The 24,465-nt window shown below is 47.4% G+C and overlaps 1 pseudogene; it reads right to left on the bottom strand.

Moving 5' to 3' along the window:
- Positions 1-956: 956 nt before the first annotated feature.
- Positions 957-22,631, bottom strand: LOC111963865 (electrogenic sodium bicarbonate cotransporter 4-like; annotated as a pseudogene).
- Positions 22,632-24,465: the final 1,834 nt, after the last annotated feature.

Here is a 24,465-nt window from a genome sequence, read left to right as displayed (position 1 = left end):
AAACGACTGTCGGTCTGCCCTCACAAACTACAGCAGGGCCAAAGGATAGCGCAGGAAAAAACACACACAGCATCCAGTGGTTTTAAGCAGGCGCTGGAGATCAGAGAATATGTTGAGCGAAAAGAAACCTCAGTCCACACACTGCGATCTACGCTCCAACGGCCTCGGACAGTAGACTTATGGTTCCCGAACGGCGTGTGATTCGTGTGTCTGGGTATGTCTCCCAGACCGTACTGTGATTTGTACAATGTTTAAAAGTATAATAACTAACTACTATCCAGCTGAATGTAATAGACATATGTTTACATGTTAAATATCACATCATATCTACATTTTATAGAATATTTGTATACATTTATATGAAATTCAATGTGTATTACATTTTTTTTAAAGTAAAAACAGTGGTAAAGAATGCTAATAGTAAATGGATGTTTGCTAATAGTTATTAGCTGTGCGTGTGATTATACAGTAGTTGTCAGTAGTCTAGCTGGCAGTAGTAAGTGGATGTATGCGTGTGTGTGTGTCTTTACATGTGTGTGTCAGTAGTCATAGGTGTGGACATTCTGGCAGTGTAGTCCCCAGTCGGTGTGTGCGTCAGGGCCGGGGGGATGTATCCGGTCACTTTCATCTGGATTTACACTAGTGTACACGTCCTCTTGACCGTCACACACACACACACACACCACACACACACACACACACACACACACACACACACACACACACACACACACACACACAACACACACACACACCACACACACACACACACACACACACACACACACACACACACAGTTGAATGGCAGCGGTAATTGGTGAGGGAGAACAAAAAAAATAAATAAAACCTTCAGTGTCTCATAACATACATCAGTAACATCACAGTATTATGTGCTCTATCTGTCGCACAATAATGACATCACAGTAACTATACAACAGTCCCATTCCTTGGTCCCTCAAAAGAGAGGTTTACTCACAGTGAGAGACGGGGGCTGGGTGGGTGGGCTAACAGAGGGGTCAGGTGCTGAAGGCAGGTCTATGGTGTCCATGGGTATCTTCACTGGAGGAGGGGGGGGACTCTTGGACTGTGCAGAGGGGGAAACAGGGGGAAAACTATCAGCATGCAGGAGGAACTGACAGAGGAGTGGCTTAACAGAGACGTAAGGGATGATGCCCCAAATACGCACACACCACACATCCAAGCACCCGCTCACACCCACACATTGCATGCTTAAAATCTAAGCAAAACAGCCCAATTCTACTACACAGACAGGAATTGAACCCATGGCAGGTGAAAGTTGGAGGGAGAAAGACTCAAGACAACACCACACACACACAGACAGACCAACCAACATCGAGGCAGACAGACAGGCAATAGTAAGTGTTTTATACAGTGCCTTTTCAGCAAACACTGTGGGACAGAGAAAAAGAGACCGGGTATTAGTGTCAGAGATAACAATCCCGAGGAACAACACACATCGATATAACACTCAACAAACAGCATGGAGCCACTCCTACACACACACTGGCATTACATCCTCTACTCCCCTGTCATTGTGGCACTGTGTGTGTGTGTGTGTGTGTATGTGGTGTGTGTGTGTGTGTGTGTGTGCTGTGTGTGTGTGTGTGTGTGTGTGTGTGTGTGTTGTGTGTGTGTGTGTGTGTGTGTGTGTGTATGTTTGTGTTGTCTCTGCTTAGTCCTCGTTCTTCACCTCCTCGTCGCTCTCCGGCTCTGCTGCTTTGGTCCTTTTGTTGTCTTTCTTTTTCTTCCCGTCCTTCTCCTTCTTCTTGTCCTTCTCCGCAGGATTCGTCCAGCAGGCCAGGTCGTGTTGAGAGAACATCAGGTCCATCATCTTACGCACCACCATCAGACCCAGGATCTACACATCGAAAAAGTATGTCTCCCCAATTCAATCTATGCAACCCTCCAACAACACCACCCACACACACACACACACATTTACAATGGAAAGAAGGTATAACCAAACGAGCTTCAGCCCAGCTTAAACGTTAAAGGGGAAATTCAGGTGCTCGACTGAGGGATTTGAAAATCCCCAAAACATTCCTTACCCCAGGATACTTCCACTGGTGACTATCCGGGAGAATAAAGAAAATAATCACTCTGCTGCTGCATAAATCTGGTTACTGATCCCGTCAATAAATCTATCAGATATATGCAGCAACAGAGTGCTCCTTTTCTTTATTCTCCCGGATAGTCACCATGTTGAAGTATCCTGGGGTAAGGAATGTTTTTTTTACATTAACATTTTAGTAATTTATCAGACGTTTTATTCCAGAGCGACTTAAAGTCAGTGCATTCATCTTAAGATAGCTAGGTGGGACAACCACATACTGTATCACAGTCATAGTAAGTACAATAAAGTAGCTATCAGAAAGGTTCAAGGTAGTAAACGGGGAAAAAGCCAAGTGCATGTGTTTTGTTTTGGGGGGGTCGTGGTCTGGCRTGAGAAGGGGATGCGAAGGGGGCGGATGCTGTGGGATTATTTAAGATACTCTTTGTAGAAGCAGGGTTTTGGATGTTTTCGGAAGATGGGCAGGGACTCTGCTGTCCTAGCTTCAGGGGGGAGCTGGTTCCACTATTAGGGTGCCGGGACAGAGAAGAGCTTGGACTGGGCTGAGCGGGAGCTGCCCTCTCGTAGGAGTGGGAGAGCCAAGAGACCAGAGGTGACAGAACAGAGTACTCGGGTTTGGGTGTAGGATTTGAGCATAGCCTGAAGGTAGGGAGGGGCCGTTCCTCCTGCTGCTCCATAGGCAAGTATCATGGTCTTGTAGTGGATGCGAGCTTCGACTGAAAGCCAGTGGAGGGTGCGGAGGAGCAGGGTGACATAGGAGAATTTGGGAAGGTTGAACACCAGGCGGGCTGCAGCATTCTGAATAAGTTGCAGGGGTTTGATGGCACAAGTGGGGAGCCCAGCCAACCGCGAGTTGCGCCACTTCCTGTGTGAGGCAGGGCCGTATGCTACGGATATTGTAGAGCATGAACCTGCAGGAGTGAGTCACTGTTTTGATGTTGGCAAAGAACGGCATGGTGTTTTCCCAGGGTCACACCGAAGGTTCTTTGCACTCTGGGAGGGGGACATTGTGGAATTGTCAACCATGATGGAGAGGTCTTGGGATTTGGCAGGCCTACCCCGGGAGGAAAAGCAGCTCCGTCCTGTCGAGGTTGAGCTTCAGGTGGTGGGCCGACATCCAATCTGAGATATCTGCCAGGCACGCAGAGATGCGTGTCGCCACCTGATAGGAGCGGCGTGCCAGGTAGGATGCAATCCAAGAGTGTGAAAAGCCTGAGATGCCCAGCCCTGAGAGGGTGGAGAGGAGGATCTGATGGTTCACGGTGTCAAAGGCAGCGGATAGATCTAGGATGACGAGAACAGAGGAGAGAGGGTCTGCTTTGCCAGTGCGGAGAGCTTCTGTGACACAGAGAAGAGCAGTCTTAGTTGAGTGACCCATCTTGATGCCTGACTGGTTAGGATCAAGAAGATCATTCTGAGAGATAACGAGAGAGTTGGTCAGAGACGCTCAAGTGTTTTTAAAATAAAAGAAAGAAGGGACACCGGTCTGTATTTTCTTTTATGTCAGAGGGACTGAGTGCTGATTTCTTGAGGAGGGGAGCAACTCTGGCCAGTTTGAAGTCAGAGGGGATGGTCAGGGAGGAGTTGATGAGGGCAGTGAGAAATGGGAGGTCTCCAGAGATGGTCTGGAGAAGGGAGGAAGGGATGGGGTCGAGCGGGCAGGTTGTCGGGTGGCCGGACCTCACTAGTTGCAAGATTTTATCTGAAGAGAGAGGGGAGAAAGGCGTAGGGTCGTTTTGTGTGAGTGGGACCAATGGACTCTATAGGCTAAGTGAATGAGGAGCGGATGTCGTTAACCTTCTTTTCAAAGTGGTCGTCCGCGGAGAGCGGGGGGGAGGGGTGGAGGATTAAGGAGAAAGTCGAAAAGAGTTTCCTAGGGTTAGAGTGATAGAAAGTGGTTTTAGCAGCAGATACAGAGGAAGAGAAGGTAGAGATGAGGAAGTGAAAGGATGATAGGTCCTCCGGAAGTTTAGTTTTCCTCCATTTTCGCTCAGCTTCCCGCAGCCCTCTTCTGTAAGCTTACAATGAGTCACTCGGAAGGGAGGTCCGAGCCGGCCGGGAGAAAAGGGGACAGTGCAAGTCAAAGGATGTGGAAAGGGAGGAGAGTAGGATTGAAGAGGCAGAATTAGGATACAGGGGGGGGGGGATTAAGCAGAAGTGAGAGATAATAGGATAGGAGAGAATAGTGGGAGAGAGGGAGTGAAGATTGCGACGGCGCATGACCGTCTGGGTAGGGGCTGAGTGGCTAGGGTTGGAGGAGAGGGAGACAGAAAAGCAAACACAGTAGTGATCAGAGACTTGGAGGGGGGTTGCAGTGAGATTAATAGGGAAACAGCCTCTATTAAAGTTGAGGTCAAGCATATTACCTGCCTTGTGAGTGGGAGGAGACTGGGAAAGGGTCAGGTCAAAAGAGGCAAGGAGAGGGAAGAAAGAGTTAGAAAGAAATTCATTGAAGGCAGACGTAGGGAGGTTGAAGTCGCCAAGTACGAAGATCGGTGAGCCACCGTCAGGAAATGAGCTCACYGAGCTCATTGAGGAACTCTTAGGGGACCTGGTGGGTGATAGATAGCAACAATGTTAAGCTTGAGTGGACAAGTGACAGCATGGAATTCAAATGAGGAGATGGACAGGTGTGCGGGAGAAAAGAGAAAATCTCCACTTAGGAGAAATTAGTAGCCCGTTGCCACCACCACCACGACCAGATGCTCTCGGACTATGAGAGAAAACACAGTCAGATGAAGAGAGACCAGCTGGAGTAGCAACTTTCTCTGGGGTGATCCATGTCTCCGTTAGGGCCAAGTCAAGGGACTGAAGGGCAGCATAGGCTGAGATGAACTCAGCGGCCTTGACCACAGATCGGCAGTTCCAAACGCTGCCAGAGACCAGGAATTTCACATGGGTTGTGCGCRCAAGGTACACTAAATTAGAAGGTCTGTAAAGCCTACAGGGAAGGGAGTGAACAGGTATAGAAAACACACACATAGTTGCCAAAGCTACAAAAAGAGCAAAATGAAATCATCTGAAAATAACTAGGTAAGATAGTCAAATGAGAGAGTGGTGTGGAGTCTTCCTCTCTTTCCTTCCTCAAACAACTCGACAGAACAACTCGGCCGAATCGCCTTTGTTTCAGTGGCGGTCTTAGCTTAGTGATGAGAACGCTGCTGAGAAAACAGGGTAGACTGAAGTACTACCATTAATTGCCTTGTAGAGGTGAAGAGCACACCTCCCGGTACTAATTACTGATTGCCTAGGAGAGGAGTGTGAAGGAACATTTTATGTTTGTGCTTTTCTAATAACCAATTTGACTGGGTTCATACAAGTGACTGATTGATCGTGCCTGGGAGGAATCCTCACCATCAGCCTAAGCAATTTGGCAGTACGCCCAGAACAAAGGGATATCTCCGTTTCAAGGTCTCAGCTTGGAGAGAAGAAGCCTCGTGAGGTATTGGTCGGTCGCATGCATGAACCAAACGTTAATGATGAATTAATTATGAATAGTGGATCATGTAAATCATGCAAATATAACCTGTCTGTGTAAGCAGTATATAAGAGATCTAATGGGACTCTCCCGACCGACGTGTACTATGGTGCATTCAGTTTGTTGGAACCTCTCCAGCTTGCTTGTAATAAAGAATGATTTATTTAATATTAACTTCAGGTTGTCGCTGGTATTGAATTTCCACGACACTACCCCTCCAAAACAGACACACACACAGAGCGATCACCATGACAGGGAAGATGATGGCAGCTACGGTAGACTTGAGGGTCCAGAGGACAGCCAGACAGATAATCTGGACCAGGGTGAAGAGATGGACTCTCCTCAGAGGAACGTGACGCAGGAAGGAGAAGTCTGGCTGGTGCTTGGCTGGCATCAGGTACAGCTTGATACGTTCCCAGAACTAGGAGGGAGAGAGGAGGTGGGTGAGTACACACACACACACACACACACACACACACACACACACACACACACACACACACACCACACAACACCCAACACACACACACACACACACACACACACACACACACACACACACACACACACACACACACACACACACACACACACACACACACACGAGTGCACATACACACACACACAAATGTACCTGTATTCCTGCGAGTGAGGCTACTCCCATGTAGAGGAAGACACCGTAGAGAACAGGCATGGGATGTACTGGGGGGAAAACACAATATACCGGTTAACACAATCCTCCATAAACACCATGCACTATGTAATGTGAGACCCATTCTCTCACTGACTCACCTGAAGACAGGAGCCAGGAAGATGGAAACTCCAGTTTAAGACAAAACACCCAGATACCGTCAACCTCTGCTCCCTTTAAAACACACAACACACACACACACACACACACACCCACACACACACACACACACACACACACACACACACACACACACACACACACACCACACACACACACACACACACACACACACACACCACACACACACACACACACACAGTTAGAACAAACATCACCGTCAACCTCTAACACACTCACCCTGTCACCCACACCCACTATATCTCTCCTCACACATACAAACCCCATATCCCCTCCCTACCTGACTCCAGGAACTGGGGCTGCTCTCCTGGGGCGCGGGACTCACTCTCCATCTTCAGAGAGTCGATGTGGCGCATGGAGATGACAGTAGCAGCCACGTACCAGGGCAGGCCCAGGAAGGAACACACTGCCATCAGAATTACCCACCCAGAACAGGTCCAGATGTACCCACAACCTTTCTGTTGGAGGGAGAAGGAGGGGGGGAGGGGAGGGAGCGGAGAGAGAAGGAGGGGAGGCGAAGGAGGAGAGGGAGAAGGAGGAGAGAGGAGGCAGCGGAGAGAGAGAGGGGAGAGAGGAAAGGGAGAAGGAGGAGGGGAGAGAAGAGGGAGGAGAGAGGAGGAAAGGGAGAAGGAGGAGGGAGAAAGTGGGGAGGAGAGAGAAGGAGTGGGAGAGAAGAAGGAGGGGGGAGACAGAAGGAGGAGAAGAGGGGCGTGAAAAGGAGGGGAGTGAGAGGGAGGAAAGGGAGAAGGAGCGGGAGAGAGAAGGAGGGGAAGAGAGAAGAACGAGGGGAGACAGAAGGAGGAGAAGAGTGGCGTGATAAGGAGGGATGAGAGGAGAGGGAGGGAGATGGGGAGCGGAGAGAAAGGAGGGGAGAGTAGCATTCAAGAGTTATTGTGTTGCTGTTGTGTTCATGGTTGTATTTTATGGTTATTGAATGGCCGTGTTTATGTTGCATTTATATTTATGTTCTTGTTTTTTTGTTGTTGGAGAAGACAGCTCAGAACAGAGTGTGATGGAGAGGATTCACCGAGGGCCTACGCTCCCTAAGTAAGTAGGTGTGTTTCATGTGTTGCAGTTGTGTTATGTTGTCATTGCGGCCATACTGTACCTGAGTTTGTTCTCTTTGCGGTTGACGATGCACGGCCTGATCTGTTGCGCCATGAAGATGAGGATGGTGACCAGGAGGAGCAGGACGGCGCTGGCCACATATACCCACCACGGGCACTTACCAAACGGCCATCACCACCCAGCCACGGTCTGGACGCGTCGGCTACAACACACACACACACACATTTATGTAAACCTTTATTTACACAGGAGTTACTTTTGAGGCCCAGGTCTTTTTTTCAAGTGAGTCCTGTATGGGCTGACACACACACACACACACACACACACACACACACACACACACACACACACACACACACACACACCACACACACACACACACACACACACACACACACACACACACACACACACACACACACACACACACACACACACACACACACACACAAACACACACCACACTCAAATGTCATGCAGTTTACATGCATCACTAAATCCAACAAAAAAGACACACATGCAAACTCGTAACAACTCAAACACATAGGCCAAAATCAAACATATTGAATCACACTGAACAATGCATGCATCTGTGAATCACGCACACAGACACATTGGGGTCAAGGGTCAGAAATACCTGAAACTCTGTGGGGTACAATTAGTGTTGGGTGTGTCCAGCCCTACAAGCATATCCAGACCCACAAACGTCATGATTGACATGAAGATGGAGAAATCACTGATCAGCTTCCTCAGCTAGGCCCACCCACACACACACAGATCAACAAGCAGACAGACAAAAAGAGGGGCGGAAGAGATGGAGGAAAAAAGACAGAGAGGTCCAAAACAAATAGACCGACAGGAGAGAGGGATGAAATAAAAGAGAGAGGTGTGAGTGTCAGTATGTTAATGTCTCAAAATCATTCATTTAAAACAGCCTTTTTATCCCCGAATCATTTCAGGAAGAAGGAAGAGATGGAGAGGGAGAGAACGAGCGGAAGAGAGGGAGTGATGGAGCGAGGGATGAGGGGAGGAGAGGACCTTGACTTCAGTGGGCACGTGCAGTTTGGGCGTGTCCAGGCCTAACAGGTAGTCTATCCCACAGAACACCAGGATGGAGATGATGATGGAGAAATCACCAACCAGGGAACGGCACTGGAGCACAGACGGGAAGAGGACGGACGTGGACAGGAAAGGACAGGGTGGGGGGAGGATCGGGGGGGGGGGGGGGGGGGTGGGGGGGGGGGGAGAGGGGGAAAGTGGGGAGAGTTGACAGCCAAGGGAAGAGGTTGAGTTTACGTTACCTACCCATCACGCAATATGTAATAAACACCAAGCAAAGATCCCCTGCATCCCACGTCTCACATTCTATGTCCCCCCTGTGTCTCTCACCTTGGTGGGGAAGTAGCGACTGGTCTTGAACTTCTTGAGGGAGACGGTCATGGAGTAGGTGCCGAAGAACAGGATAAAAGATATGAGGGCCAGGTCAGGGACGTACTTACACGCGTTCCCCAGCAGGGCGCCGCCATACTTCACACACTCCTTCTTACTCAGCTGACTCCAGTCCAGACCTGTTAAGTTATACTACACAGACAGAAGGAGAGAGAGAGAGAGAGAGAGAGAGAGAGAGAGAGAGAGAGAGAGAGAGAGAGAGAGAGAGAGAGAGAGAGAGAAACAAGAGAAGAGGGAATACAGAGTAGTGCAGAAACGAACGTGGACAGGCAGCACAGTGCTCCTAGTCCTGTGACTATGTTAAGTCCTACAGTCTATTTTTGGCCACAGGCAGACTGTCCCCCATAGACTCAACCATCTGAGAAACAGATGAGTGAATGTGTCCCCGTTAGCTCCCGAGCCACTTACCAAATCAGTCATGTTATCGTCCGCTAGTGGAACTGAAACGTTAAAAGCCATCGCAGCAGCTGTTAGAGAGAGAGAGAGAGAGATACAGAGAGAAGTCAGGTGCCCCAGCTAGATTACATGATGCCAGTTATATGGGAACATGACCGATTTGTAGCATGATGTAGCAGTATACTCACTCAGATAGCAGCCAGAGAGAGAGAGAGAGAGAGAGAGAAGCAGAAGCATCAGTTACAGTAGTTAGGAGGGCGAACACAGACAGTACAAGGGGATGGCAGGTAGACTCGAGGTTAGCGTGTTGGGCCAGTAACCGAAAGGTGGCTGGTTCAAATACCGGAGCCGGCAAGGTGAACAAAAATCTGTTGCTGTGCTCCAGGGGCTCTATACAATGGAGACCCTGTCCATGACCCCACACCCTGCGGGTGTCTCGGGGGGAGTTGGAATATGCCAAAAAAATACATATTTTCATTACACACTTGTGTGTAACAGACAAATATAAGCACCCTCCCCAAAGCATTATTATTATAGGATACACATCCCCAAACTAGGGGATACGTCTAGAGTAAGAATTGTCAAGGATGTGAACTCCCTAAACTGTCCTGCAGATGGCAATACTGCACTTCATTGGTGTCGGTTCTAGTGAAGCACCCAATTAAGAAGGGGAGGGGAGGAGAGGAGGACGACACTGAGGAGAAACAGGAGGAAGAACGGGAGAAGAGGAAGAACGACATGAGGAGGCGAGACAGCAGCAGAAGAAGAGGAGGGAGAGGCTCACCCTGGTCAGGTGCGATACATTCACACCTGTATGTGGTAACGTAGTCGGGCTTGAAGACACGGTTGATGGGGTAGTACTTAAAGGAGCCCACCTGTAGTAACACATTGCGGAAACAGTTAAGACACCGCGTGAGTGCGTGCGCCCGTGTGTGTGTGTGTGTGTCACCCACCATCTTCTTGATGGCGTCGGAGATGAAGATGAAAGAGATGAGGCTGGAGAAGCCCTCCTCGGTGAAGCGGGTGATGTATTTGATGATGTAACTGGCGTCCGTGGCGACCAGGATCAGACACTGCAGACAGGAGTGGAGACCAATCCACAGACGCAGCTCCATGTAGTCTTAGTGTTAGACCTGGGACACAACTACGCACAGCGTCAGAAGAAACAAACTAAGTGCACAAAAGAAGGATCAGACAGATACAGGTGTGTGTGTGTGTGTGTGTGTGTGGTGTGTGTGTGTGGTGTGTGTGTGTGTGTGTGTGTGTGTGTGTGTGTGTGTGTGTGTGTGTGTGTGTGTGTGTGTGTGTGTGTGTGTGTGTGTGTGTGTGTGTGGCTCACTTGCAGAACTCATAGAGCAGTTTCTCGAAGATGAGGATGGGTCCAGTAGAACTGAGAATGATGAGGGGCTGACCTCCTAACAGACAGAACACTGTCCCTGCTAACGCTGTACCCAGGAAACTCTCCATCACACCCTGCCACAGGGAGAGAGGGGAGGGGTAGAGGAGTTGAGACTGCTGTGTAACTTACGCATGTTGGCGTGTAAGTGTGGGTGTGGGTGTACCTGGTAGTTGTCTGTGGCGTCCCCCAGCAGGCCTCCGAAGGTGATGGCGTTGGTGATGCAGCCCAGGTAGATGAACAGAACAGCAGAGATGGACTGGATGTGAAAGCCCTGGGAGAAATCACTAAGGATCCACGGAACCTTCCTCTTAATGTCCAGCCACAGGCCTCCACAGAACCTGACACACACACACACACACACACACACACACACACACACACACACACACACACAGGTAAGCCCCCCCGGCTAGTTCTATTGGCCCCTGCTTAAAATATTTTTTATTGCTTTCAAATGACAATTTGAGAGTGCCTGCATGTTGCTTTGGGGGTCTGGAGATTCAATTATAGGAAAGTAAACCTCCCAGCATTCCCATACCTGCCAGTGAATTGCAGTTCCTCTCCCAGTTCGTGGGGGGTGGGCATCTCCTCGTCCTCTCCTCCTCCTGGCCCCCCAGCCGTCCCGGTCCCGTTCACCTGGCCTAGCTCGTTCAGGTTCAGCACAGACTTCCTTTTGGGTAGGGGGGTGGAGGTTCAGTGTTGAGTTTGGACTAACTAACAGACGAACTAACCCAGGAAGAATAGCTGCTGCTAACAGGGATCCAAATAAACGAAACTTAATTGAATGTTTCAATTGATCAGTCAGTCACTAAATACATACAGTTTGTACCTCATGTCAGCAGAGGGGACCTTCTTGGGGGGCTCAATGCGTATTTTGGGGTCCCACTCCCCTGGGGGCAGAACGATGACCTCATCCAGAAACTCATCAATCCCCGCGATCAGGTCGTCACGGTCCCGGGCTTTATACGCAACGTCACTGAACAACTGACAGGACAGTAGAGCACACAGTTATACACGGCATATGATGGTGTGTGTGTGTGTGTGTGCTTGTGCGTGTGCGTGTGTGTAAAATAAAGAGGACAGAGTTGAACTGCAGAGCCCTGTGTGTAACATACTGACTGAGTGCGTAAGGTAACATATCCACAGAATATCTTGAGGTTAAAAAAAAACAACAACAATATGACAACATCCAATAAAAACGTTTGTCCCTCATTGTGTTTTTTTTGTGTGACTTGACTCCAAAAAAAAAATGATTTGCTCATTCTTACGTCATCCACCATGAGCGTGGCGATAGCTCGGCCAATCTCGTTGTAGGACTTGCCTTTGCCATGAGGACCCAGCAAGACAAACAGAAACCTGCCAGGAGACAAGGGGTTAACACAGCTGTAGAGCAGCAGGAGACACACACACACACACACACACACACACACACACACACACACACACACACACACACACACATACGTGTACCTGGTAGGTACGGGGACCTCGGTCAGGCCTCCCAGTGTGGTAGCCTGGGCCAGACGTACGAACGCTACAAATGGTTTATCCAGGAAGTCCACTTCTCCAATCAGAACGTTGGACGCCTCTGCATCACGAGGAATCTTCTTCATGAACTTATTTTTCATCTAGGGGGGGTAGGAAGCAGGATGGTAAAGAAAGAGAGAGAGAATGGAGAGAGAGGTGGCAGAGGAACATGAGAGATGTATTTAGAGACCAAAGAGAGACCAGGGCTGCATTCCAAACACGTAAAAGACACACGCTCTCCCCTCAGGCCTCAAATAAAATGGACACTTCTGATGACGTATCATGACTTATGATGAGTTGACACTTGCAGGGCGAGGGAAGAATGAATGAATTTTAAAATGGACCGCCCTTGCCCGGAAATTTGTCACTCGTTCGTCCCACGTTTGTGTTTTCAGTTATCACGGAACCACCGGTATCTGTTGTGTGTGGTTTATATGCCCTACAGTCAATTATGATTGCATTTCATATCTTGGCTAGAAGAGAAGGCATCCGCTGACATCGAACGCTAGCCATCCGATGATATCAGGTAAATCGAAAATTACAATGTATAAGTGCGATGTCAGGGAAAGTTGGAATGCGCTAGCTAACGTAAGCTAACCAAACAAAAACATCATTACTTTTACGAGACGTGTTTGTGCCGGTCATGTGCGTTAGTAGCACAATTCCTAACTTATTCACGCTCGTTTTTTATTTACACCTGTTGACTTCTTCATGTTGATGTCGGTTTGAAGTTTGGCAGACTTTTCTTAGCGGATGTACAATCATTGAAGAATGAAGGCTTTTGTAGCCAAAATGTAAAGGCATGTCTTCCTCTACTGTAATGTCCCACGGCAGAGTGGCTGAAGTTCTGTCATTATTATGTCAGTGTTGATATCTAATCGATAGCTGATCACTCACTGCATGTGATGCATAGGACACGAGACACACACACACACACACACACACACACACACACATGCACTCCAATGGTACTGTAGCTCAATATTGCTACATACACACACACACACACACACACACACACCCACGCAGACATTCTCCATTGGCCAATCAATACTGCTGCATACAAAAATCACACAAAGCTCAACTCTCAATGCGGTAAACATGCCTCGCTCCTACCTCCCAGTAGCACGTGGAAGTGGAGTGGTTGATGCTGAGGTCAAAATCACCTGCTAATCTTTTAGTGTTGCTTTCAGAGTCAAATCACTTTCTGCCCCTCTGTCTACCTCCACCCCCTCTCTCTACCCCCTCTCTCTACCCCCTCTCTCTACCCCCTCGCTCTCTCTTGCTATACCTCTCTCCCCACCTCTACCCCCTCTCTATCTCTTGACCCACGCTATCTCTCTCTACGTCTCTCCCTCCCCATCTCTCGGTCTCTGTGACCTACAAACTTTTAGAAAAGAAGGTTCTATCTGTGCCTAAAAGGCTTCTTCAACTGTCCCCACTTGAGAACCCTTTGAATAACCATTTTGGGTTACAGGTAGAACCCTTTTGGGTGGAACCCTTTTCACAGAGGGTTCTACATGGAACCCAAAAAGGGTTATTCAAAGGGTTATCCCATTGGCGAAAAAGAAAAAGAACCCTTTTGGAATCCTTTTTGCTAAGAGTGTTCTCTGGTAGTAATTTACTGCCTCGAACATGACGTAAACAATACCTCTATTCAGTATAACAGTCTACTTCAAGGAATACCTCCCCCTTTCTCTCTGTGTGACCTAGTCAGGTGCTGGTTAAAGCCGGGCTGTCAAAGCTCCTACATGTACAGAAGTTTGAATATGAGGACATGGATGTGTGTTTGTGTGTGTATGGCAGGCAGGCAGTTCAAAGTGACCGGAGGGATATTAACGGGGCTAGTTAAGTTGCTTTCTAAATGTAATCTGTTACAGTTACTATACTGAACAAAAATATAAAACGCAACATGTAAAGTGTTGGTCCCATGTTTCATGAGCTGAAATAAAAGATCCCATTAATTTTACATACGCACAAAAAGCTTATTTCTCTCAAATTGTGTGGACAAATTCATTTACATCCCTGTTAGTGAGCATTTCTCCTTTGCCAAGATAATCCATCCACCTGACAAGTGTGGCATATCAAGAATCTGATTAAACAGCATGATCATTACATAGGTGCACCTTGTGCTGGGGACAATAAAAGTCCTCTCTAAAATGTGCAGTTTTGTCACACAACACAATGCCACAGATGTCTCAAGTTGAGGGAGCGTGCAATTGGCATGCTGACTGCAGAAATGTCTACCAGAGCTGTTGCCAGAGAATTGAATGTTAATTTCTCTACCATAAGCCACTCCCAACATTGTTTTAGAGAATTTGGCATTATGTACAACCGGCCTCACAACCGCAGACCTTATGTAACCATGCCAGTCCAGGACCTCCACATCCGGCTTCTTCACCTGCTGGATCGTCTGAGACCAGCCACCCGGACAGTTGATGAAACTGAGGACTACCTGTTTGTAATAAAGCCCTTTTGTGGGGAAAAACTCATTCTGATTGGCTGGACCTGGCTCCCCAGTGGGTGGGCCTATGCTCTCCAAGTCCCAACCATGGCTGTGCCCCTGCCCAGTCATGTGAAATCCATAGATCAGGGCCTAATGAATTTATTTCAGTTGACTGATTTCCTTATATGAACTGTAACTCAGTAAAAATCGATAAAATTGTTGCATGTTGCGTTTATATTTTTGTTCAGTATAGTTCAGTTGTAATCAGTAATGTAACTTTTGGATTACCCAAACTCAGTAAAGTAATTTAATTACTTTCAGTTACTTTTAGATTACTTCCCATTAAGAGGCATTAGAAGACAGAAATTAATATTACCAATCTATTCCAGGACAAATCAGTTTACCTAACTTGCCATGAATGGATATTTTCCTTTATAGGTTGGTTTTGTAGGCTTCGTCTAACCAATTGCTTTCTACTACAGATAATAATACGATTAGGTTATATCTTTATATTAAAATCCAAAGTCTGTCAGAATTCCAGTCATTCCATTTAATTTAATACGCCTTGATCTTCAAGAATAGGACTTGGAAATATAGATTAGCCAAATTGTTTTACTGAAGATTAACCGCAAAACGAAGGACTAATTAGCCCACTCTGTTGTTTATGATTTTGTTGTCATGGAGGACTGATTGGGCTCACTGCTTCGAGTATTAAAATAAATGCTGCTCTTATGGAATGGCATGCTTTGAGCACTACCGAAAAGTGCTATTTGCATATGAAAAATGGATGCCATATGCTGCATTTGCTATAGGCCTATTGTTTGTTTTTGTTGGTGACACTTTGATATGTAGATCATTTGCAGCTCTTTAAAAGGCAACTCCACAGTTCCATCAATAACAAAGCCCGCACCCCACCTCTGTTTTGGTAAAAATCCCAGGAATGGGCCTGGAGAAATGTAAACACTCTCAGAGTAATAGACAGATCTATGGGTGCAAGGACTGACCATCCATGATATCAACATTTAACCATGTTATGAGGCTATACAGTGTTTGTTTACATTGACAATGTTTACACACATTGGAGAAAAACAAGCTTATATTTTGGGTTCTCATGGGGTGGGTCATTTGTGTTTGTATTTTATTATTTGTATTTATTATGGATCCCCAGAAGCTGCTACTCTTCCTGTGGTCCAGTAATATTAAGGCCATTTACATACAGTTGCTGGGCTGCTGGTTTTAAACATTACACATGATTACCCACTACTACAACACATCTACAATACACAGGAGGTTGGTGGCAAACTTAAACTCGCACTGTCTTTCAATGCTGATCTGAATGTCATTGAGAAAACAGATAAGGTGTCAAAGATTTTCTTCCCGCTCAAACATCCTTTGGGAATTTAAAAAGTAATCCTCAAAAGTAATCACCTCGTTTTCCAAAAGTATTTATAATCTGATTACAATATTTTTGCTGGTAACGTAACGGATCACATTACCGTTTTTTTGTAATCTGTTACTCCCCCAATCCTGGTTATTAAGCCAATGTTTGGGGGAGTAAATCATTCAAGTGGACTCAGATGGTGTACTGTACGTGTGTGGCTTTGAAGTCCCCCAAACTCTGTCAGGGTGGGCATTGACCCCCTACACATACTCAGCGTCCCCCCCACACACACACCATCTCTATCCACAGCTAAACAATAATACCCAAATCTGTCCTTTGGCCCACGTCGAAAGGAAAGGCAAGTGACTCACATGAGAACAGTAATATTCTTTATCCTGCCCTCTCTCTCTCTCCCTCTCATTTTTGACGGGTGGACGCACCCAAACAATTAAGCCGAGACGAACAACAGGAGCTTAGGGTTATGCAATGTAATAACTTTTCCTTCACACACACACACACACACACACACACACACACACACACACACACACACACACACACACACACACACACACACACACACACACACACACACACACACACACACACACACACACACACACACACACACAGAACAATGATCTTTGGTGTTACCTGGTCTGTGCTTGGCTTGTCTGAAATGTCGTTCATGCTTCGGCTTTGCGCAGGATCTGAAACATATCAAAAACAAGTAGACACACACCACTTTCCATTGCACTCCACACAAACTCGCATGCACAATAACATGCTCACACGATTCCCCTATTGACACCAATGAATGACTTCGGGCGGGTGAAAGTCTGAGTTAACTAGACGTGAAGTTAGCAATCCCCTCAGCGTATTCACGGGTCGAGAGTTTGTGTGGCGCCCGTTTAATTTTGGACGTTGTGTGGAAGAGGCAGCAGTAGACATCTCCAACCCATCTTTGTAGGTAAACACCAGCTATAGGTATAGTGTGAATGTGTCTTTGTGGCACTGTAGACGGCTTGGGGGTGTGTGAGCAGAGCTTGCCTGATTGTTTCAACTGCCGATTACATCTAACGGATCATTCCCCCTAAAAGCTGATTTATGATTTAGGGACAAATTCATTAGCAGAGAAAGAACAAGAACATACCTCGGTTAAGACCCCCCCCCCACACACACACACACAAAAATGGACGCAATATGTATTTAGTCCTGCGTAGCCAGACCGTGGGCAATGGCACATTCAAAGATTGCGGAAGTAAGCTGTCTGGCTCAAGAGACTACTGTGTATTAGGAGCCCCCCTGAAATACAGTGTGACCAAAAACTAGCACACTGAAATCACACACATATCTCTATGAGGTTTTGAGGTTAGATATGTGAATTAAAAACACATATCTCTATGAGGTTAGCCGTCAGAGACAGGAAAGAGGGTGAAAGAATATTAGTCTGCATGTATACAGGTGTGTCTATGCGTTGAGTGTGTGTGTGTGTGTGTGTGTGTGTGCCTATGCACTTGAGTGTGTCCGTGCACGCGCAAGCGTGCGCGCGTGTCTATGTGTCTGTGCGCTTGAGTATGTGCGTGCGTGCAGACTCACGCAGGCGGCCAAGGCTGCCTGACTTGGCTCGTAAGTCCTCTGTAGAGTGATGGAGGCCAGAGGCTGAACTAGGAAAGCGACTGACGTTACTACGACTGACATTATGAACAGACTGGGGACTACGGCCTAGAGAGAGAGAGAGAGAGAGACAGAGGGAGGGAGGGAGGAGAGAGGGAGCGCGAGTAGGGGGAGAGAGGGGGAGAAAGAAAAAGGGGGAGAGACACAGGAGGGTTGAGAGAGAGAGAGAATAGGAGAAAAAGGTGGAGGAGAATGAGAAGAGAAAGGTTGGAGTAAACAGAGGAGAGACAGTGAGGCAGTTTGTGAAAAGAGGAGAGAGAAAATATTATTGCTGTATGAGTCAAATCAGCATGATACTACGACAGAGATGAAAATCAACAAGATCACACAACACAGCACACACACTCTCACTCACTGGTGGGGGAATTGTTTGATTTGCCCATGTCGGCTAGCGAGAGGTGGATGGGTTTCTTATGCTGGTGGCGATGTTTCCGTAGCAACACAAAGCTGACCTTCTCCCTCAGTTCTGGACCAATCAGACCGTCTGCCACCTGGCGATCCACGATGTCATCTGGGGTCAGAGGTCAGGGTGAGAGTTCAAGAGTCAGTTGTGCTCAATCCCAAGTCAACCCTTAGCCCCTGTCCACTTCCTTATGCACTTCCAACCGGCCTATCTCGAGGGCAAGATGGATTTGAACCATATTGCTTACACCTATAAAAATCGTTTGAGTCTCCCGAAGTGCACAGGGCATAGGGACGACTAGGGCTTGATTTGGGAATGGGCCATGGTCTGGGTCACACATACACACACACACTCACCCACTATCTGTGGCAGCGAGTATCCCTCCAGATCCAGCAGCACACTGCCAGTCTGGATACAGGTCCTCAGCTCAAACAGACTGTGGAGGGTCAGGGTGGACACATGGGGCTTGCTCCACCTCTCTCCTCCCTCCTCCACCTTCTCTTCAAACTTCACCCACCTGGAGAGGAAGGAGAGAAACCCCATGAAGCCTTTCGATGTCTGGTTATTAAGGCAGGGGGGACCGACACCAGCTCCGTGACACTACTGTAGGGCTTTGTTGCTAACACTCTTCTAATGAAAACTATCTACAGGTTCCCTACCAGCACCTCCCCCTAAATCCCACCTAAAGCCCCCCGACAATCTCAAACTAATGAGGGCACACACTCCAGGGTGGACACACACAAATGGTTGAGGTGTGTGTGTGTGTGTGTGTGGTGTGTGTGTGTGTGTTGTGTGTGTGTGTGTGTGTGTGTGTGTGTGTGTGTGTGTGTGTGTGTGTGTGTGTGTGTGTGTGTGTGTGTGTGTGTGTGTGTGTGTGTGTGTGTGTGTGTGTGACCTAGCAGACTCTTTCCACTCCATCTCGTCCATCGTGTTGCAGCGTGTCCATCTCCGTAAACAGAGTGGGCGTCGGCATGTCGTCATCTTCACCCAGGATGTAGCGCGCCCTCTCCGCCGCCGGGGACACTGGGAAAAGGAGTTCACGAGAGACGAAATATCAAGCTATATAAATAGAATTAAAACACGTATGCATCTACGCATCAAACACATTTACTAACAGCGTGTGTGAGGCTGTATAAATATTCCACTAGGATGTACGGCTGATTGACAGTTGATGCAACAGCTTTGGATTGCCGTGACACCGTGTACTCAACTAGGGCATCAAGTTATCAGAAGTCTTAAAGAATGTGTGTGTTTATTTCTTTGTTTATTTGGAACTATTAGGAACCATTTAAAAATGTTCAGCCCGCAACTCTAACTGAATTGGATGGAAAACTGTTAGTACGACCAACCGGGACTCTCAGAATCTCCTGTCGGTGGATCAAAGCTCATTAACTTGCTCCTAACCCCAGGGCTCTAATAACACTGCCATCACACCACTGTGTGTGTGTGTGTGTGTTTGCGTTGTTGCTCGGCCTCTGGTGGTCCTAATGCAGCTTACTTTGATCCTGTGTGAGTTCCCTTCGACCCCTAACCTAAAAACAACACCTCTGATCTTTAACCACTCACCCCCCCCCCCCACCCCCGTCAGTCACACGCCAGTCCAGTAATGTGGGTAAATACCTCCCTGCACCCCCCCCTGCACCCCTCTATACAGTCCATGAAAAACAGCCAATGAATAACCTTCCTCTGGTCACTGGGTAGCTAAGCTAAGCAGCACACTGCCTAAGAGCACTGCCCAGCACTGGCCAAGAGTTAGCCAGCGTGAACACATGGAAAGGTCCTGTTTCTAACAGATTACTGCCCACTGATCACACACTGGTTGAATAAGCGTCGTTTCAATAAAATGACATTGAACCAATGTGGAATAGATGTTGAATTGACGTCCGTGCCCAGTGGGTGAGGACAGACATGCAGACCTTGAGGCCCATATTTTATACAAAATGAAAATCAAATATAGTTCACAGAGAGGGAGTGAGAGAGAACAACTGAGTGAATCAGAGAGAGAGAGGACAGACAGAGAAAGACTGGTCCTTCAGGGAGCACTGAGGCGAGTGGGCTGCTCTTGACCTCAGACTCCAGTCAAAGACAAAACAGACACCTTGCTACGGTTCTTCGCCTTAGATTCAAACTATCACGCGAGAACTAATCTATGTTCAGTCTACCCGAGGGACCGCTCAGTAACATCCCAGGGACCGGTGCCGGTCCAAAGACCAGAGGTTGAGAAACACAGGCCTCACATGACATTCCCAATGACACGCCCATGTGACAGTGACGGACACCTATTACATGCAGGTCGTTGTTCAACGTCATTCATTAAAATCAGTTCCAACATGGCGAAGGTGACCGTATAACTGACAAGTCACCCCTGAAATACACCCAAATAAGAACCAAGTCTTACTACACAGAAATGACACAAACAACATCGTTATAATAAGAAAGCAAATAAACATTAAGATCGAGCTCTCCCCTCCATTCTCTTCCTGTTCTCTGTACCTCCTCCCCTCCTCTCTTCTTCTTATTTTTTTACCTGTGTGTGAGCCAGGCAGTGTCCAGCGAGAGGCCATACTGGAGGTGATGGAGGAACCAGAGTCCTCCATGGCTAACCACTGGAACCACAACCAGAGACTTTCAGTATACACCTGTACTCCCAGCGGCTCAGAGAGAGATATCCCCAACCAGCTGATAGGTCAACACACTACAGGAGGCTGCTGTCAATGTCCGTCCAGCCCAGAGAGGTAGCACCCTACTAGTCTTGCGGAACCAGACGAGACCCCGACACCGTATTCTTGTTTGACAATTGACTTGTTCTGGAGAAAACTGAAGACAATGGAGTCAAGACTAGACCTCCACTGACGGGACAACCAGGAGAAGAGTGGACACACTCCTTCTTTCCTTCTTTTTTTCCTCCCCACAACTTTCCTGCTCTCTCCCGCTCCCCCTCTCAACGTGTTGCTCCGCTGTCGTCCTCTTCTTATAGCTTCACGCTCTTCTCTTTTCGCCAACTCTGCCTCGACACCTTTCGCTATCCAATAGGCCTTCGTTGTTTAGCGAGCCATGTTTTGCCGTGTGTGGGATGGTGTGTCGTCAGTCAGAACCCAGCGGTCCAAAGGGCTGCACACTGTTCTGTGTGTTCCGTCCTGCTCCGGAATTGTTTTCCTGTGGAGTTGTTTTGGTCTGCTTTAATCTGAAGCAGAAATCCACTGAAATCTCCAGAGCAGCGAAGGGCCAGAGGCTTAAGAGGCCAACACACACCCCACAGCACCCTGAAGTACTCTCCACCCCCTGACACACACACACACACATGCACCTGTGCACACACCCACCGCAGCAGCCTCAAGTACCCTTAACCCTGTGACACACATGCGTGCACACAACAACTACATCGACTTCACTTTTGGCGGTGGGCGCCTTCCTTCCCCTTTTGTGTCCGTGTTCTTCTCCTTGCCTCCGTCCATCCCGGGATCTATACTCTGATGAGTCAATGACGTGACATACTCCTCCTGTGGGAACTGGGGCAGTGGAACCCCCTTGAACACATACGCACGTAACCACACCACACACACACACACACACACACACACACACACACCCACACACACACCACCACCACACACACACACACACACACACACACCACACACACACACACACACACACACACACACACACACACACACACACACACACACACACACACACACACAGGACCGGTGGTATACCAGGGTTTGAGTTCCTCAGCCTAATCAGCTTACCAGCTTCAAAACGCTGGTCTCCACGGGAACAGGAACCACGCTTTAGCACATTCATTACACGCACGCACGCGTGCGCACACACACACACACACACACACACACACACACACACACACACACACACACACACACACACACACACACACACACACACACACACACACACACACACACACACACACACACACACACACACACCTTGCTGCTAGTTATAAACACGCCTGGAAATGACAGGGGATCATTCCTCAAGACAGCAACAACTGTGGCTGGTCATATACTTCTCACATGTGTACTACTTAAAGTGCGCGTGTCCGCACGTGTAAGTCTGTGTGTGTTTGTGCGTGCGCGTGCGTGTGAGTGCCCACCTGTGGAGTCAGGGTCAAATATGTCATGTTGTTCCTGCTCCTCCTCCTCTTTGTAGTGTTCCTGGTAGTCATGGTGATTGTCGTGGTGTATGTGTTCGTGACGTGCGTGTTCATGGTGTGCGTGTTGGACGCGATGTGTGTGGTGTTTCTCTTGTTCGCGCTGGGAGCGGTGTTTACGGCGTCTCCTTTTGCTGTAGCCGTGTGTTACCGGCACACCAATATACACTGGCTGGGGTTCTGAGAGAGACAGAGAGAGTAGACAGTGAAGAGGAGACAGAGAGATGGTTATCATCCACACAACATTATTTTCCAGAACCCTTTTCTTGACTTGACTGAACGTACACGTGTCTGCTCCTTCCATACATTGGACAATGCACACACTAAACAACTGTGTGTGTGGCCATACTCACCCTTAACATCTTCCTCATATCGGTGGTGACTCCTACTTCTACCTCCCTGCCAATCATGTGCCATCCTGAGAGAAAGAAAGAAAGAAATAGACATTAAATTCTACAACCACCTAAAAGGAAGCAATTACCAAACCTTCCATAACAAAGCCCTCATCTACAGAGAGATGAACGTGGAGAACAGTCCATTAAGCAAGCTGGTCCTGGGGCTCTGTTCACAAAACACAAACAGACCCCACAGAGCCCCAGGACAGCAACAAAATTAGATCCAACCAATGAGAAAACAAAAAGAGAATTACTTGACGCATTGGAAAGAATTAACAAAAAAACGGAGCAAACTAGAATGCTTTTTGGCCCTAAGCAGAGAGTACACAGTGGCAGAATACCTGACCACTGTGACGGACCCAAACTTAAGGAAAGCTTTGACAATGTTCAGGCTCAGTGAGCAAAGCCTTGCTATTGAGAAAGGCCGCCGTAGGCAGACCTGGCTCTCAAGAGAAGACAGGCTATGTGCACACTACCCACAAAAATGAGGTGGAAACTGAGCTGCACTTCCTAACCTCCTGCCCAATGTATGACCATATTAAAGACACATATGTCCCTCATTTTACACAGACCCACAAAGAATTTGAAAACAAACCCAGACTCCTATATCTATTGGGTGAAATACCAGTGTGCAATCACAGCAGAAAGATGTGACCTGTTGCCACAAGAAAAGGGCAACCAGTGAAGAACAAACACCAACACAAATACAACCCATATTTATGTTCATTTATTTTCCCTTTTGTACTTGAACTATCTGCACATAATATGACACCGAAATGTGTTTATTCTTTTGGAACTTTTGTGAGTGTAATGTTTACTGTTATTTTTTTATTTCACTTTCATTTATTATCTAGTTCACTTGCTTTTGGCAATGTTAACATGTGTTTCCCCATGCCAATAAAGCCCTTCAATTGAATTTGAAATTGAGAGAGAGATGAAGGACGAGAGCCTGTACACTTCTTCCTCCTTTGATTCTCTATCGCTCCACCCTGCCTGGTTTCATTACAGAACCCTTTGATATAGGTTTCTCTTGAACACACACACAGACAGATGAACTATACACCGATACAGGCCCTTCAGACCTCTCAGACACAATACACTGAAGAAACTCTGCAGGCACAAACTCCATCTTAATCTGACATACCTGTATATGTAAAGGCATGCAGATTTCAGTGGAACAGTTTGACAGTGGGTGTACACTTTTGAACTTCAGTAGTGCATCACATATCCCCCATAAGGGTTGAGTCTAGAGATCTATGGCTGTGGCATGAATGAAGTGAACAACTTTGTTCTTCACTGTTGAATGTTTTATTCAAGTCATCACTTCATAAAACTAGTTCAAAGAAGAACCTGAATGACCCCCAATTTATTTCCCAGGTAAACTCATTTGTATTCCATGTTGTGATCACGCCCTCTCCTGGGGAGGATCATCACAACGTACAGTATCACCATTTGGCAGTGTGGTAGTCACTGACATTCAAGCCAAGAACTTTTAGTTGGGTGTAGGTGTAAGCAAAATGGTGATGACTCCACCTACAGTGCCTTGCAAAAGTATTCATCCCCCTTGGAGTTTTTCCTATTTTGTTGCATTACAACCTGTAATATAAATTGATTTTTATTTGGATTTCATGTAATGGACATACACAAAATAGTCCAAATTGGTGAAGTGAAATGAAGAAAAAAAAACAATTATTCGCACATATGTATTCACCCCCTTTGCTATGAAGCCCCTAAATAAGATCTGAAA

The sequence above is a fragment of the Salvelinus sp. IW2-2015 genome, linkage group LG5 (genome assembly GCF_002910315.2).
Source record: "Salvelinus sp. IW2-2015 linkage group LG5, ASM291031v2, whole genome shotgun sequence".
NCBI lineage: Eukaryota > Metazoa > Chordata > Actinopteri > Salmoniformes > Salmonidae > Salvelinus > Salvelinus sp. IW2-2015.
The sequence above is the reverse complement of the archived record's forward strand: the minus strand, read 5'-3'. Positions and strand labels throughout refer to the sequence as shown.